The sequence below is a fragment of the Leopardus geoffroyi genome, chromosome B3 (genome assembly GCF_018350155.1).
Source record: "Leopardus geoffroyi isolate Oge1 chromosome B3, O.geoffroyi_Oge1_pat1.0, whole genome shotgun sequence".
Classification (NCBI taxonomy): Eukaryota; Metazoa; Chordata; class Mammalia; order Carnivora; family Felidae; genus Leopardus; species Leopardus geoffroyi.
In genome coordinates, this window is record NC_059337.1 from 25,643,645 (window position 1) to 25,661,919 (window position 18,275).

General features: G+C 37.0%; 1 long non-coding RNA gene across 1 annotated transcript in view; it reads left to right on the plus strand.

Annotated features, from left to right (window-relative positions):
• LOC123582629 overlaps positions 1 to 17,941 on the plus strand; it is a 49,246-nt gene extending 31,305 nt beyond the window's left edge. The window contains exons 3-4 of the long non-coding RNA XR_006704491.1: positions 4,753 to 4,962; positions 17,450 to 17,941. This is a non-coding gene — a long non-coding RNA (uncharacterized LOC123582629). The remainder of the gene's footprint in view (positions 1 to 4,752; positions 4,963 to 17,449) is intronic.
• Positions 17,942 to 18,275: the final 334 nt, after the last annotated feature.

Sequence of the window (18,275 nt, forward strand, 5' to 3'; positions counted from 1 at the left end):
AAATGGACAAAATTTGAGATGAGATTGAACTGAAATTATTAATACAGATGTGTTCACATGGATGTAATTTGTTGGCTTACCCATGTGGAATGATATTACCAGTACGCTAAGTTGTGTAATTAAAAGCTGCATTCAACTGTTGCCCACAATTAATGAGACTGAGAAGTCAAAAGTTTCCCGGCAACCTCTAGAGTTCAGGAAATGGGCATGTTGGAGTGGATCTCTTATGTGCTAACTACTCAGCCATTCTCTAAATAGCTACACAGAGGACCTGGAAGACACTCTTTTCACCAAGATACAAAGAATTAAATGGTGTAGATGGTACTAGTATACCTGAAAAATTCTTTGATGTCTGCCCTCTGTAATTGGAAATTAACAGTAGAAGGTACTATACTGGATACTGGATTCCCTGTTCATAGTTAGAATAATATGATTCTGGAATGGTAGATGCCAGATGATGGAACTAAAAAGTTGGAGGATGGATTGACAATTAGGGTGATTTTAAAAAGAAAAGCCTATTTATTTTGGAGTACTTTTACATTTACTGAAAATTTGCAAAGATAGTACAGAGAGTTCTCATATATGCTTCACCCAGCTTTCTTTAATATTAGCATCATATATATCTGTGGCAAATTTGCCAAAACTAAGAAATTAACATTACACAGTACAATTAACTAACTACAGACTTCACTGGAATTTAGCTAGTTTTTTTTTCTCTCTTGTTTTGCTCTGCTTTCAGATCCAATCCATGTTGCATTTATTCTCCTTTGTCTCCTCTGATCTATGATAGTGTCTTATTCTCTCCCCACCCCACCCCTCATGATCTTGACTATATTAGAGAGTACTTGGGTATTTAGGCAAGTATTTTGTAATGTGTTCCTCCATTTGGATTTGTCTGATGATTTAATGATTAGACTAGGGTTAAGGACTTTGGGGAAGGATACCACAAAAGTAAAGTGCCCTTCTCATCACAGCATGTCAGGGGATACCAGATAGTAACTGACTCATTATTGATGATATTAACCTATATAACTTGGTTAAGGTAGTATTGATGAAGTTTCTCCACTATAATGTTGTCAATTTTTTTTTTCCTTTTCATACTTTCTTGTTTGGGAGAGAATCACTAAGTCTAACCCAAACCCAAGAGGAGAGGAATTAAGTTTCACCTTTTGAAAGGGAGAGTATTTGTATATTATTTGGAATTCTTTTGCAAGAAAGATTTGTACCTTCTCACATTTATTTATTTATTATTCAGCTATTTATTTATATCATTATGGATTCATGGATTTTTTCTTTGGATTATAACTCAATATTTTCATTATTTATAGTATTGTTCAAAATGTGCCAGCTTTGACTATTGGCAGCTGTTTTAGGATGATCTATATATCCTTTTTTATATCTAACATTTTTTAAAGTACTTCCAAAATTACTTTCTGGCACTTCAAGATGCACTAAACCTGTTTGAATTTTCCCTTCTGCAAGCATAGAATCAACCATTTCTCTTAGTAAACCTGGTTCTATTTGTTGGAGAATGAAATTGAAAACGAGATCTGGGTGCTGGGTATGTCATTACTGTAGGCTTGTTACTGCTTCTAGACCCTCTCAGTGGGTAGCTAGAAAAAAAAAAATATATATATATATGTATATGTATATTATCATTTACACATAATGCATTTCTGTCTACCTACCTACCTACCTACCCTGACCTACCTACCTATAAAAGTGATACATAGGTAAAAATTAACATGATTTCATGGTAATTCCAGCTCAGCATCTAGGGTTTATTCTATCTTTCCCTCTCCTTACATATTATTAACTTTATATCTGACAACAAAAAACCTAGTTTTCATTTTCTACAATTTAGTTATTTATTTAAATCCATTGTACATGCAACTTTAATTCATGATTCTTTTTTTTTTTTTTAAATTCATGATTCTTAACTCAAACCCACTATTGTAACTTTTTACTTACAGGTTTGGTTTGTTGTGGGGTTTTTTTTGTGTTTTTTTTTTTGTTTGTTTGTTTGTTTTGTCTTTAACCTTATCATATTTAGTCAAAACAATTTTCCAAAGTTACTTAGGTCAAGCCATTTTTGCTACATTCAATTTAAATGTTTGTTTGTTTATTTTTGAGAGAGGGAGAGAGAGAGAGACAGAGACAGAGACAGAGACAGAGAGGAAAAAGAAAGAGAGAATCCCAAGCAGGATCCCTGCTGTCAGTGCACAGCTTCATGGGGGCTCGATCTTAGGAACTGTGAGCCTGAGCCAAAATCAAGAGTTGGACACACCCAACTGAGCCACCCAGGCACACCTTGCCATACTCAATTTAATAAGACTATGCATACATTTATAATACAGTAGATTTCTTTATTATACTGGGCATCCTGCCTTGGGATCTCCCAAATCCTTAATGATTTATTTGATATTAGCATGCAAATAAGTTCACTCTGTAGCATTTCACTCCCTTCTATGAGTCTTAACAAATTCATGGATTCATGTATCTACCATCATAGTGCCATATAAAACTGTTCCATTACCCTAAATATCCATGTGTGTTCCCTTTAAAGTCAACCCCACCTTCATCAATCATTGGCAACCCCCTGTGATTTTGCTTTTTGTTTTTATTTTTTTTTTTTTAATGAGTTATATACATGGAACTGTGTAGCCTATTGGGTCTTGCTTCTTTCACTTTGCACAATTTAATATTGATCCAATACTTATAAATTCATTTATGGTCCAACTTATTTAATACTAATTATGTGATTCAGTAGCTCATTTATTTTATTTATTTATTTATTTATTTATTTATTTATTTATTTATTTTAACTCACAGCCACTTTAATGGTTGGTTTATCAATCTCTCCTTGTAGCTCTAGCAAATATTCCTTTACATAATTTAGGCTTTAATTTTAAAGGAATGCAAGATTTGAATTGTTACACTTTTCTGGTAAATTTAACTATCATTAAGTTGTGGTCCTTTTTATTTTTTCTAATTCACAATTCATTTTTATTTATTTTTATTTTTTTTAATTTTAAAAATTTTTAAATTTTGTTTTAAATTTACATCCAAATTCGTTACCATATAGTGCAACAATTATTTCAGGAGTAGATTCCATAATGATCTTTACCCATTTAGCCCATCCCGCCTTCCACAATCCCTCCAGTAACCTTCTGTTTGTTCTCCATATTTAAGAGTTTCTTATGTTTTGTCCCCTTCCCTGTTTTTATATTATTTTTGCTTCCCTTCCCTTATATTCATCTGTTCTGTGTCTTAAAGTCCTCATATGAGTGAAGTCATATGATATTTGTCTTTCTCTGACTAATTTCGCTTAGCATAATACCCTCCAGTTCCATCCACGTAGTTGTAAATGGCAAGATTTCATTTTTTTTGATTGCCAAGTAATACTCCATTGTGTGTATGTGTGTATGTGTGTGTGTGTGTGTGTGTCACATCTTCTTTATCCATTCATCCATTTGTGGACACTGGGCTCTTTCCATACTTTGGCTATTGATGATAGTGTTGCCATAAGCATTGGGGTGCATGTGTCCCTTCAAAACAGCATACCCGTATCACTTGGAAAAATACCTGGTAGTGCAATTACTGGGTCATAGGGTAGTTCTGTTTTTAGTTTTTTGAGGAACCTCAATACTGTTTTCTGGAGTGGCTGCACCAGCTTGCATTCCCACCAGCAATGCAAAAGAGATCCTCTTTCTCTGTCCTCACCAACATCTGTTGTTGCCTGAGTTGTTAATGTTAGCCATTCTGACAGATGTGAGGCAGTATCTCATTGTGGTTTTGATTTGTATTTCCCTGATGATGAGTGATGTTGAGCATTGTTTCATGTGTCTGTTAACCATCTGGATGTCTCCTTTGGAAAAGTTTCCATTCATGTCTTCTGCCCATTTCTTCACTGGATTATTTGTTTTTTAGGTGTTGAGTTTGATAAGTTCTTTATAGATTTTGGATACTAACCCTTTATCTCATACGTCGTTTGCAAGTATCTTCTCCCATTCTACTGGTTGCCTTTTAGTTTTGCTGATTGTTTACTTCACTGTGCAGAAGATTTTTATTTTGATGCAGTCCCAATAGTTCATTTTTGCTTTTGTTTCCCTTGCCTGTTGAGTAAGAAGTTGCTGCAGGCAAGATCAAAGAGGTTGTTGCTTGCTTTCTCCTTGAGGATTTTGATGGCTTCCTGTCTTACATTTAGGTCTTTCATCCATTTTGAGTTTATTTTTGTGTATGGTGTAAGAAAGTGGTCCAGGTTCATTTTTCTTCATGTCGCTGTCCATTTTTCCCAGCACCACTTGCTGAAGAGACTGTCTTTATTCCATTGGATATTCTTTCCTTCTTTGTCAAAGATTAGTTGGCCATATGTTTGTGGGTCCATTTCTGGGTTCTCTATTCTGTTCCATTGATCCGAGTGTCTGTTTTTCTGCCAGCTCATTTGTTTTTATTGCTGAATGATATTCCATTGTATTATATGCCACAATTTTTTTAAATCAATTTATTGGTCATCTTGGTCAACTATTTGGACAGAGACTTTTGCTTTTTTATATTTTTGGGCAAAGTTTTTATCTACAAATTCTATTTATTTAATAAGTATAGAGCTTTTCAGGTTATCTATTTCTTTTTGAGTGAGTTTTGTAATTTGAGGCTCCCAAGGAATTGGTCTATATCACATAAGTTTTCAAATTTAAGGTCACAATGATGTTTGTGGGATTCTGTTATTTTTTTTAATGTTTATTTATTTAGAGAGAGATACAGACAGAGCATGAGCAGGAGAGTAGCAGAGAAAGAGGGAGGCACAGAATCTGAAGCAGGATCCAGACTCTGATCTGTCAGCACAGAGCTCAACGTGAGTCTCTAACTCAGGAATCACAAGATCAAAACCTGAGCAGAAGTTGGATGCTTAACTGTCTGAGCCACCCAGGCGCTCCAGGATTCTGTTATTTTTTAATACCTGTAGGATCAGTATTGAGGTTGCCTGTTTATTTCATGACATTGGTAATTTGTGTTTACCTTCCTTTATCTTCATGATCCTCACTAGAGGTGTATTCATAGTACTGATCTCTTTAAGAACCAACTATGATAATTTTCCTTATTGTTTTTCCATTTTCTGTTATCAAGTGTATTGACTTGCTCGAATTTGTCTTATTTCATTCTTTCTGTTTATTTTAGCTTTAATTTTCTCCTTCTCTCATTTCTAGTTTTTCTTTGTGGAATATGAAGTTGCTAATTTTTCTAATAGAAGAATTTCATGTTATAAATTTCCTCCTACTGTTGAATAAAGTATGCCAAAGATGGCCGATGGGACTAAAACAAGCTCTGGTCTCTAGCTTAGAGACCTCTTCCTCCGGGTTCTTCCTTTGTTTGTTGCATGTGTGAAAACCCCCCACAGATATGGAAGCTGACAGCATAAATTACTACACTGTAAGGGACATCAGAAAGGAGACGACCCCATAACTTGAGGAAATCACTTGGCCCACAAAACAGCCAGAGCGGCTGCCTGTTGTGACCCAGGCGAAGCTCCTACCTACAGTGTGACTCTTGTGCCCCAGAGGGAAGCCTCTCCACCCCAGTACACAAAGAAAGAAATTGGGCCTCAACAGAAAGAGAAACACTAAGCGAAGAGGGATGGTGGGTTATGCCAAATGGACACATCTTTGTCCCATCATCTACGGGGAAACACCTAATGAAGGAATATCACCAACTCACGACCTAGGGAAACTTCACTAGAGGCCCCCCTCAAAAAGAACTACTATAACAGCCAGCTGCCAGCATTATGCCGAGCTGTGAGTGAACAATGTGTAACGTTTGCCAAAACAATGCTTGTTCTGCCCCATAGCCCCTGCCTGGCACACAAAAGATGGGGGCCACCCCTTTTGAAGACTTAGAGGTGGACTTTACCGACATACAACCAAATAAAAGGGTTCAGGTATCTTCTTGTAATAATCTGTGCATATTCAGGATGGGTCGAAGCATTCCTGACCAGAATGGAATGAAGTCACGAGGTGGCCAAAGCCCTTCTACAGGAGATTGTGCCTGGGTTTGGTCTACTCTTAACCATACACGGTGATAATGGACCTGCATTTGTGGCAGATATTATACAAACCCTGACAAAGTCCCTCAACGTTACCTGGAAACTGCATACTGCTTACCAACCCCAGAGCTCAGGGAAAGTAGAGAAGATGAATCGCACCCTCAAGGAAACCCTGGCTAAGTTCCACCAAGAGACTAATATCCCATGGCCAGATTTACTACCGCTGGCCTTCCTGCATGCCCAATGCATGCCTGGGGCACTGGGATTCTCCCCTTTTGAGTTATTATATGAGCCACCCCCCCGTGTTTAGCCACCCCCCCCCCATGTAACTCCAAGGAGACCTACACCCAGATTGAAGACAAGGGAATAAGAGAATAGCTCCAGACCTTGGGAGCAGTCCTAAAGAAGTTACAGAGAGACACCATAGAGAAGGTCCCAATTTCCTTAGGGATCCCCGTTCACCCCTTTCAGCCAGGAGACTCTGTATGGGTCAAAGATTGGAAGAGGAAACCTCTTAGACCACGGTGGACTGGGCCTCATACTGTTATTCTAGCAACTTCTACAGCCCTTAAAAGTTTCAGGTATCACCCCATGGGTCCATCACTCCAGAGTTAAGAAGGCCAACTCAGAAGAACCCACAACCTGGCAAAATGATCCAGATCCAGTCAACCCACTTAAACTGACCCTCAAAAGGGAAACTGGCCCCTGAGACCTCCAGCCCTGCTCCAGCCACAACCTGGAAGCTGGATGGCCTGCGAACAGCAGAAGCCTGGGGAATCAATACGTGAACCTAACCCAGGGATTTGGATGCAACTCTGCCAGTCCTTGCCCCTTACTTGTGTCATATCCCTGATCTTACTTCTTACTGTTAGGCTGATAGAGACTGCACCAACAAGCTATACATGGGACAAAAGATTCATGCTGGGTCTCACACACCTCCTCTGGATGGGAGGATTTTTAAGTGTTGCCTGTATATTATGATAACCTCTCTCACCCTCACAACAGCCTCTTACCCACTTTGCCCCCAGGATTGTTATATGACAATAACGGTGTCAAGAACATTCAGCGCCTTCACCTCCCTCCACAAAGATTGCTAGAAGGGAAAAACACACACTGTCAGTCACCCAGTGCCCCAAGGACTAAGTATTGGACAGTAGAGATAACCCAAAATGTTAGGAACCCATGTCACAACAAGGGCCTCCAGACAGGGAAGCGCACTTGCTACACTTACCTTCCTCAATGGGGGATCTCTGACGGGGGAAGGGTGCAAGACAGGGTCCTTCAAATGGTTATAAAGGATACCCAGGATAGGGTAATACAAGCCATACAGGCGACTACTCCCCCAGCAGCCTACCAGGGTTTGAACCTTTCAGCCTTCAATCAGATGCTTACCAATCCCCCACTCTGGCATTGGGCCAACACTACTCTACAAGTCCTCCATAAAATAGATAATCACACCCAAACCTGCTGGATGTGCTTGCCCCTCAGCCACTCCCAACTCTTTGACCTGGAAGCTCCTGAAAAATCTCAAAACCAACACCTCTGTCTTAATTGGACCACTGGCCACTGGGATCTGTCTCATAAATGCCAACAATCTAATCTGTACAGTCCCTGAAGGTATGAATGGCACTTCTCTATGTGGAAGAAATATAACTTTAAGATGAATACAACCCTATGTTCAACCTCTGGGGTGTTCTATCTGTGTTCTAATTTGGCCTACCAATGCTTAGAGGCCAATTGGACTCAGATATGTTATTCCATCTTTCTCTCCCAGAGATATCCATATACACTGAAGATCGGTTCCTAACAGCCTTTATCCCCAAGTCCTGGGCTAAAGGGGCAATCCTGCTACCCGTCCTGATAGGAGCAAGAATTGCAACAGAAATAGGAACTGGAATAGGAGGCATAGGTTCATCCATAGGACTGTACCATAAACTATCTCAAGAGCTAAATGAAGATGTGGAACAGGTGGCAGTTTCTCTGGTAACCTTATAAAGCCAAATAAACTCTCTGGCGGCAATGACCCTCCAAAATAGGTGAGCCCTTGACCTCCTCACTTCAGAAGAAGGAGGGACTTGCATTTTTCTGGGGGAGGAATGTAGCTGTAAGTCAGGAATACTTACAACTAAGGTTAAGGAACTCAATGAAAGAATTCAATGTAGACAACAAGAAAGTATCAATCAATGGAAAGGATGGGATCTCATGGATTGGGCATCCTGGCTTCCTGCCCTGACAGGACCCTCTCTCCATAATTTTTCTTGTATCCATCTGCCCCTATATACTGAATATTGTGGTACATTTTATTGAAAACAATGTTGCTCGCCAAACTACTGCACGTATCTTAGCCCTCCAAGAGTACCAACCTGTAAAACTGAAAGGTGATGCCTACTAAAAGTTTTTTTTTTTAAAGACATCAAAGGGAGGGGGAAATGTTGGAGAAGTAAATAAAGTACACCAAAGATGGCTGATAGGACTAAAACAAGCTCTGGTCTCTAGCTTAGAGATCCCTCTTCTGGGATCTTCTTCCTTGGTGTGCTGCACGTGCAAAAACCCCCACAGATATGGAAGCTGACAATAAATTACCCTCCCCACTTATTCGTCGCTCAGATCTTTGGAGAAATGGTCTCCTCTGAGCCCATAGGTGTTAAATAAATCTCCGATCACCAAGATCTCTGAGTGCCACTTGGTTTTTCCGCCAGCTTGGTTCTATAACACTACAGAATGTGTATTTACTAAATTATCTGTATTTCCTAAATTTTGATGTTTTCTTTTCATTCTCTTTTTTCTTCTTTTAAATTAATATACTTTAATATTTAGAACAATTTTAGGTTTACAGGAATATTGAGTGATGATTCAGAGAATTCCAGTTTACCTCTCATATCTGTGGTACACATATAGAGTTTACACTACTATTAACATCTGACATTAGTGTGACACATTTGTTACAATTGACCAATGTTGATATATTCTTAAGGCAAATAATTTGCATAAGGATTAACTCTTTGTGTTATACATTCTGTGGGTTTTGACAGATGTATAATGACAAGAATCCACTATTGCAGAGCCATACAAGATAGTTTTACTGTCATGAAAATCCTCTGTGCTCTGCCTATTCATATATCTCTTCCCCACAACCCATGGCAACTACTAAATTTCACCATCTTTGTAGTTTTGCCTTTTCAGAAAGACATATAATTGGGATCATATGTAGCCTTTTCAGATTGGCTTCTTTTACTTAATAATATATACTTAAGTTCTCTTCATGTCTTTTTGTGGTTTTACACCTCATTTGTTTTTATCCCATTTTATAGATGTACCACAGTTTATCCATTCACCTATTAAAGAATATCTTGATTGCTTGCAATTTGGGCAGTTATGAATGAAACTGCTAAAAATATCCATGTGCAGGTTTTTGTGTGAACATACGTTTTCAACTCATTTGGGTAAATACCTAGGAGTGCAATTGCTGTATCATATGGTAAGCATATATTTGACTTTGTAAGAAACCTCCAAACTGTCTTCCAAAGTAGCTGTACTATTTTGCATTCCCACCAGCACTGAATGAGAATTCTTGTTACTCCATATTTTTGCCAGCATTTGGTGTTGTCGGTGTTTTCAATTTCATAAATTCCAATATGTGTATCGTGTTATCTCTTTGTTGTTTTAATTTGCAATTATTTAATGACACATGATGTTGAGCATCTTTTCATGTGTTTACTTGCCATCTGTATATCTTCTTTGGTGAGAGGTCTATTCAGATCTTTTATCCATTTTAAAAAATGGATTGTTTTCTTATTGTTGAGTTTTAAGAGTTTTTGTTATTTTGGAATCCAGCCCTTTATCAGATATGCATTTTGCAAATATTTTCTCTAAGTCTGTGGTGTCTTATTTTTTAATAATATTTTTGCAACGCGTAACTTTTAAAATTTTTGATGAAGTCTAACTCACCAAATTTTTCTTAAAAAAATTTTAATGTTTATTTATTTTTGAGAGAGAGAGAGAGAGAGAGAGAGCAGGGGAGGAGCAGAGAGAGGGAGACACATAATCTGAAGCAGGTTTCAGGCTCTGAGCTGTCAGCACAGAGCCCAATGTGGAGCTCGAACTCACAAACCACTAAATCATGACCTGAGCCAAAGTCAGATGCTTAACTGACTGAGCCATCCAGGTGCTCCTAACTCATCAAATTTTTCTTCCATGTATCATGTTTTTGGTGTTCTGTCTAAAAGTTCATCATCAAATCCAAGGTTTCCTAGATTTTCTCCTTTGTTACCTTCTAGTAGTTTAATAGTTTTGTATTTTACATGTAGGCCTATGATCCATTTTAAGTTAATTTTTGTGAAAGGTGTAAGGTCTGTTTTTTTTTTTTTAATGTAGATGTTAATTTGCTGAAAGATGTTTTTTTCTCCATTGAATTGATTTTGTTCCTTTGTCAGGCCATATTTATGAGAGTCTTTAGGGGAGCTCTCTATTCTGTTTCATTGATGTATTTATCTATTGTTTCACTAAAACCATATTATCTTGATTACTGTAGCTTTATAGTAAGTCTTGAAGTTGTGTAGAATCAGTACTCCTTAAATATTGTATTGGCTTTTGTGGATCTTTTGCCTCTCTGTATAAACTTTAGAATCATCTTGTTGATACCCACAAAATAACTTGATATAATTTTTATTGTGATTACATTGAACTTACAGATCATGTTGGAAAGAGCTAACATCTTGACAAGATTGTCTTCTCATTCATACATGTAGAATATCTATTTATTTAACTTTCCTTTATTTCTTTATATTTTTGGTTTTTCTCATGGAGGTCTTGCACATATATTGATAGGTCTTATATAAATTTTGTTAGATTTATACCTATTTCTTTTGAGGGAGTACCAATGTAAATTGTATTGCATTTTAAATTTCAAATTCTAATTGTTCATTGCTGATATATAAGAAACAATAGATTTTTGTATATTAACCTCATATCCTACAACCTTGCTACAATCACTTGCTAGTTCTAGTTTTTCTGTTGTTGATTCTGTTGATTATACAATCAATATAGGCAGCTATGTCATATGTAAACAAAGATGGTTTTATTTATTTATTTTTTTGCAATCCTTTTCTTGTCTTATTGCATTGTCTAGGTCTTCCAGTAGTCTATTGAACAGGAGAGTTGAGAAAGGACATATTTGCTTTGTTCCTGCCCTTAGCAAGAAAGCCTCTAGCTTCTGACCATTAAGTATGATATTAGCTGTAGGATTTTTTTTAGATAATTTTTATACCTTTGAGAAAGTTTCCCTCTATTCCTTAGTTTGCTGAGAATTTTCATCATGAATGTGTGTTGGATTTTATCTATGTCTATTCTGCATCTATTCACATAATCATATTATTTTTCATCTTTAACCTGTTGATGTGATGTATGATATTAATTGTTTTTCAAATGACATATCAGCCTTGCATATCTGGAATAAATTCCACTTGGTCATGATGTGTAATTCTTTTAACATTGTTGAATCCAGTTTGCTAATATTTTGGTGACATTTTTGTTTTTTACTTTTATTTCAAAATATTACTTCCATTTTCTCTTCAGACTTCCTTTTAGCCTATGGGTTAACTTTAGCATTTTTTAATTTCCAAAATATTGGGATTTGTCAGATATCTTCTTTTACTGACTTCTAGTTTAAATTTTTAGGGGGTTAAAAATATACTTTGTGTGATTTCTATATTTATAAATTTTTTAACTTTTTTTGTTATGGTCTGGGATGTGCTATGCCTTGGTGAATGTTTCATGTATCACCTGACATTACTAGGTGGATTTTTTTATAATGTCAATTAGATCAGATTGATGGATAATGTTTCTGGTCATCTATATATAACCTTACTGATATTTTGTCTACTGTGGTTGTACATCCCTATACTTTTTTCAAATCTCATAGAATTTCTAGTCAACTGTGATGTCATTTCATATTTTCTCATTCTTTTTTTTTGATAAAAATGTTTATTTTTGAGAGAGAGAAATGGGAGATGGGGGAGGGTGGGGGGCAGAGAATCAGATCCAAAGTGGACTCTGTACTGACAGCAGAGACCTGGTTCAGGGCTGGAACTCATGAACTTTGAGATCATGACATGAGAAATCAGATGCTCAGCTAACTGAGCCAGCCAGTTGCCCCACATATTTCTTCATTCTTAAAGGATAATACCAAAATATACCAATAGTTCTGGACTGACAGGTACCATAGACCCTGGGTCTCATGTTCTCTCTTGTCCAGCAAGAAAGCGGGATGCAGGATTAAAAATGAGAGGGAGGTTGATGTCAGGGAGGAGACAAGAGCCCTGAGTAAGAGTCCTTACTCCGTTTTTATTAGGATCATAAGGCTTACAAGCATCATGGGCATGCACAGAGGGACAATGAAACAGTGAACATTAACTCATGGGCCTGGGGGAAAGGAGGTTTTGGAGATATGTGGTGTTAGGGGTTTGGGTCAATACAAAACAAGATTGTGGTGCTGGATGGAAGGTTGTTTACAGCAAACATGAGGCTCCACCTCCGTTTACCTAAACCGACCTAGGAGACAAGAAAGATAGAGCATGCTACCTCAGGGTCAACAAGGCACCTTTCTTTTGTTAATTAGCTCTGCTCTGGGCAACTTTGCCCTGCTGCCTCTATAGCCCTATTTACCTGTTTACCTAATTTGGTCCTTCCTTCCTGTGGAAGCAGCTTTGTGCTCTTGTACTGTGTTGGGGGGCATTTCTGCCCCAATACCTAACCTTGTTTGCCTCATCTTGGATGTTTTCATCCTGGCATTCCCTATTCCTATACCTTTGTCCTGTACTGGGGGCCTTTGCTCCACTTGTCCTATACTGGGGACCTTTGCCCCACTTGTCCTATACTGGGGGCTTTTACCCCGTTTACCTAAGCTTATTTACTTAATCTTGTTTACCCAAACTTGTGCATACATCCTACAGCTTTCTAATTCTTTCTGCCTTGTTAACCCATCTGCTCAGACTCAGGGAATTCCTAAACTTATTCCCCACAGACAGGTTATTTTCCTTTTAGCATTTTACACTTTAAACATATTATTCCATTTATTTTCTTGTTTGTGTGATTTTTTATGAGAAGTTTATTTTCATTTTTATCCTGGTTCCCTTTTAGATTATGTGCAGTGTGTGTGTGTGTGTGTGTCTCCAGTGTTTTGGTATGTATCCTTAATTTTAGAAAATTTTCAATCATTATTTTTCAACTCTTTCACTGACCCAATCTCTCTTTTCTTACTGGAATTTCCAGCTACTCATATGCTATCTCACATATCTCTTGAACTCTCTGTTCTGTTTTTTGTTGGCTAATAGGTTTTAGTTTGTTTATTTTTGGTTGCTCATTATTTGTTGTTTTGTTTTGTTTCTTTTACTCATTTTTTCTCTTTGCCTTTAGTAATTTTATTGCACTCTCTCTGTTTACTGATTCTTTGCTCTACTGTGTTGAATGTGATTATAAGTCTATTGAAGATATTTTCCATATCTGTAGCTGTGTTTTTAAAATTCTTTTTCATATCCTTTCATTCTCCTGAAGACCTCTTGGATCTTAAATGTTCTCTATTTTTTCATTAATAATAATTACTTTAAATTCCCTGATAGTCCCTACATCTGTGTCATATATGGATTTGTTTCTGATTGCTTTGTCTCATCAGACTTTTTTCTTCTGTTTTTATTCTGCAAATTTTTATTGAATGTCAGACATTTTATAGGGTATTAGATATTGAGGTAAATAGTTTTCATGCCTGGAGATGAGCATGCGCTTTCTTCTGCTAAGCATTTAGTGTAAACTCTTTAAAAATGTGGTTAAAAAAAGCATATCATAAATTTTACCATCTTAACCATTTATACTGTACAGTGCAGTAGTGTTAACTATATTTACATTATTTTGAAACAGATCTCCAGAACTTTTTCATTGTGAAGAATTGAAACTCTGTTCCCATTAAACAACAACTCCCCTTTACTCCCTATCCTCAATTTCTGGTAACCTCCATTCTACTTTTTATACCTATGAATATTACTATTTTAGATACCTTATATAATGGAATCATACAGTATTTGTCCTTTTATGACTGGTTATTTCCCTTCACAGTGTCTTCGATGTTCATCTGATATTGTAGCATGTGATCAAGTTTCCTTCTTTTTTATTGTTGTATTGTATTTCATTGAATGAATATACCACATTTTCTTGATCCATTTATCTATTGACAGACATCTATGTTGTTTCCATCTCTTGGCTATAATAAATAATGTTTCTATGAACATAGATGTGCAAATGTTTCTTCAAGATTCTGCTTTCAATTCTTTTGGATGCATACCCAGAAGTATAATTGAAGTGTATGAAATTTTGCATTAATTTAGTCAGAGGTTGGTCTGGGTTTGAAGTTTGTTATTACGACGATTACCCTCAGTGCACAAGAGGCCTCTGATTCAATACCTTTAGAGATATGCTGTTTTTGTCTCACCATTTTGTCTCCCTTTGTGCTTCTCCCTAAAGAGAGTCTATCTCTTGTAGTTCTCCAGGTCATGCTCTGCTATTATTTTTATCCCACTGTTGTTAGAATGGTAGTGGGGATTGAAGGACACAACAGTTCTCTGAATAACTGTTTTGACCCACATAACTGTGGTTATGGTTGATTGACCATGGATTTTTTTTAATTTAAATTATTTTTTCAACTTACATCCAAGTTAGTTAGCATATAGGGCAACAATGATTTCAGGAGTATATTCCTTAATGTCCCTTACCCATTTAGCTCATCCCTCCTCCCATGACCTCTCTAGTAACCCTCTGCTTGTTCTCCATATTTAAGAGTCTCTTATGTTTTGTCCCCCTTCCTGTTTTTTATTATTTTTGCTTCCCTTCCCTTATGTTCATCAGTTTTGTATCTGAAAGTCCTCATATGAGTGAAATCATATGATATTTGAATTGACCATGGATTTCTTAAAAATAAAATGGACTACCATGTTGATTAAATATTTTCAAGGCAGAAAAACTCTAAGCCTACTGGGCAGAAACCTGACACCAGTTGCCTTATGGAGTCTTATAGACTTTTCTTCTTAGTGATTGGACCTAAGGCCAGTTCACGTAATTGAGGTTCTTTGATTGAGGAGTATGCTGGTTCATTTTGAGGATGGACCTGGCCACACAGCTCCAGGTATGTACTGTGTACCTTCTTCTAAGCCTTCCCCAGAAGGTCATGCTGAGTTATTTGCCAGTTTACTGGAGTTATTTGCCAGAATTATTGCCTATTAAGGAAAGGAAAACATCCACATTCCTGCTCTAAGATCCCTGGAAAGCCACTGCGATCCATCACTCGGAGTGTGTACCATATATAAGTGAAATGTACTTGGCTTGAATTCAATTCATATTGGATCCCGTAGTAATGTGGACACACTTTGTAGTAATTTTCTAAGTCTTAGAATATAACTGGGAATACTTATACTTAGTAACATGCAGAGTCTCCACATTGGCTTCCTGATTTATATAATGCTTATTTAAGTAGGAAAATCCAGATAGAGGAAAGCCCCTAGAATGCTTGTTCTCTAAGTCACTTAACAAAGCAAAACCATATTCCTGGGGCAATATCAGAGATTAGTGGCACTATACATCTTCTGAAAGATAAAGGGTTTGTGATTTTTAGTACATCTCATTTAGTTTTCTTTTATTATCAGTGCAAAAATTGGAAGGATCTTAGAAAATGACTAAGGTCTGTTGAATACTTACTCGGATAATGATATTGCTCAGGATAATATTTTAACTAGAGTAAATCCTTGTAGTACCTGGAACCTACTATGTAGCTAATGAATTAATATTCTAAATCTTACCAGCAAAGATAATTATTTCATGCAGTTTGCTTCACATGATAAGGACAACAATGCACCTTTTTGTTTGTTTGTTTTAACCCCTGGCTATATTTGCTTTCTTATTTTCTTTCAACATATTGTTTGGAGAGATCTTGATTATGTTAATGATCCATAGAACATCACACTAGTTCATTCTAGTGAGTGATGTTATCATGCTAAATGGATCTTGAAAGTAGAATGTAATAAACAACGCTGGTGAGGCCCAAGAATAACCAAGGCTGAGAAATTAGTTGTCCAAAATTTTAAGAACCCGACAGGTCACTGAGATGTCCAGGGGCATGTGAAAAGAAGAGTGTAATATAAAAGCATTTAGAAAAGCAAAAATAGAGATTTCCCTGAAGAGTGCAAGAAAGTCAGACTTCAGAAGACTCAGCAAGTCAAATTATAGCACGCATTCAAATTGGAAAAACTTCTACAAAACTGTCAAGGTTAATGAGTTTACACTTAATCTGTTTATGATGAAGAAAGAGTGACTTTCTCACATGATTACCATATCCATAAAAGCATGGCATATCTTCAGATACATTCAGTTATTAGATATGAAGATTGAATTTATTTTTGTTAGAGAATCAGCAACTGGTAGGAAATTCTTATGGTTTTATTTATTCTGAGACCAGAACTATACACGTTATTTTTGATTTATCTTAGGTAGAAAGTATTGCTTTTTTTAAACCTGTCTGTGGGATGTATACCCACAGAATATGTCAGTTTTGCCCCAAATAGCACATATCAGGAGTTGTTGTGTCTATCCCTACTTTCCTAGGCTTGAAAAGTTTAGAGGATCTGGTGATCAAAAGACAGATGCTTCCTAGCAAAGGAAACAACAAAACTAAAAGGCAGCCTACAGAATGGGAGAATATATTTGCAAATGACATATCTGATAAAGGGTTAGTATCCAAAATCTATAAGTTACTTATCCATATCAACATCCCCAAAATAAGTAATCCAGTTAAGAAATGGGAAGAAGACATGAACTGGTATTTTTCCAAAGAAGGCATACAGATGGCTAACAGATACAGGGAAATACAAATCAAAGCCATGATGAGATACCACCTTATACCTGTCAGAATGGCTAAAATCAACAACACAAGAAACAAGAGATGTTGGTAAGGATGCAGAGAAAGGGGAACCCTCTAACACTGTTGATGGGAATGCAAACTGATGCTGCTACTTTGGAAAACAGTAGGAGGTTGCTCAAAAAATTAAAAATAGAACTACCTTATGATCCAGTAATTGCACCATTAGGTATTTACCCAAAGGATACAAACATACAGTTTTGAAGGGATACATGTACCCCAATGCTTATAGCAGCATTATCAACAATAACCAAATTATGGAAAGAGCCCAAGTGTCCATTGACTAATGAATGCATAAAGAATATGTGATATATATACACACACACACACAATGAAATATTACTCAGTTATCAAAAAATAATGAAATACTTGTTTTTCTTACAAACATAGAAATAACTGGATGTTGATACAGAAAAGTGGAGGATGATGCCGGTTTTCTGTTTTTGCTTTTCTAGGTCCACCTTCCACTTTCTGCATCCATCCATGTCCAGGATGTGCTGATTTATGGAGAGCTACTGTGGACACCCTCATCTTCTGGCTTCTTGATGGGCTGAAAAGAATGGGGAATGGGGAGAGAGTGCCATCATGGCACTAGACTTCTCCATACTGGGCTTCTGGGTTGGCAGTGGCTACTTCACTTTTCTGGGAGTTTATGTGCTGTGACTTTCTCTTAGAGCTACAGTTACTTTTATAAGATTTAGTGGTCCCTCTCCCCAGTGGCCCCTGCAGGCCTGTGGGAAATTTGGAGTTCTTACTGTTGCTGGACTTGAAGTGTGTCACCATTCTTTGTCATCTTCTATAACTCTGTTCATGTTGAGTGAATAGATGTTTCATTAAAGTTTCCTTCACTATGCCACTTGTTTCCTGTCAGAGACTGATGGTAACCATCACAATTGCAGGAAATACCAGGGTATATAAGTGATCAAATAAAAGTCACATAAGAAACATTTTCTTCTTCACTTTTATTCTCCACTGTATTCACTAAAGTTAGTTGAAATGACCTCAAATCAGAGCACAGAACTGAATAAATCAATAAAGTTGGGTGATCACTTCTAGAAGCTCTGTAGAACTCAGACATTGGACAATCACTGGACTAAATGAGCTTTACTATTCTTCTAATGCTCCCAGCACAGACTCTTACTGGTTCCCGCCTAGCTTGAAGAATCGATTTTATGTTTTCCTACCAACTGTGTGTTATGTAATCACATATGAATATGGTTTTGGCTGTAAAGGGCTCTGGTATTTTTCAGAGAGATGGTCTGTCATTCACAAGTCAGAATG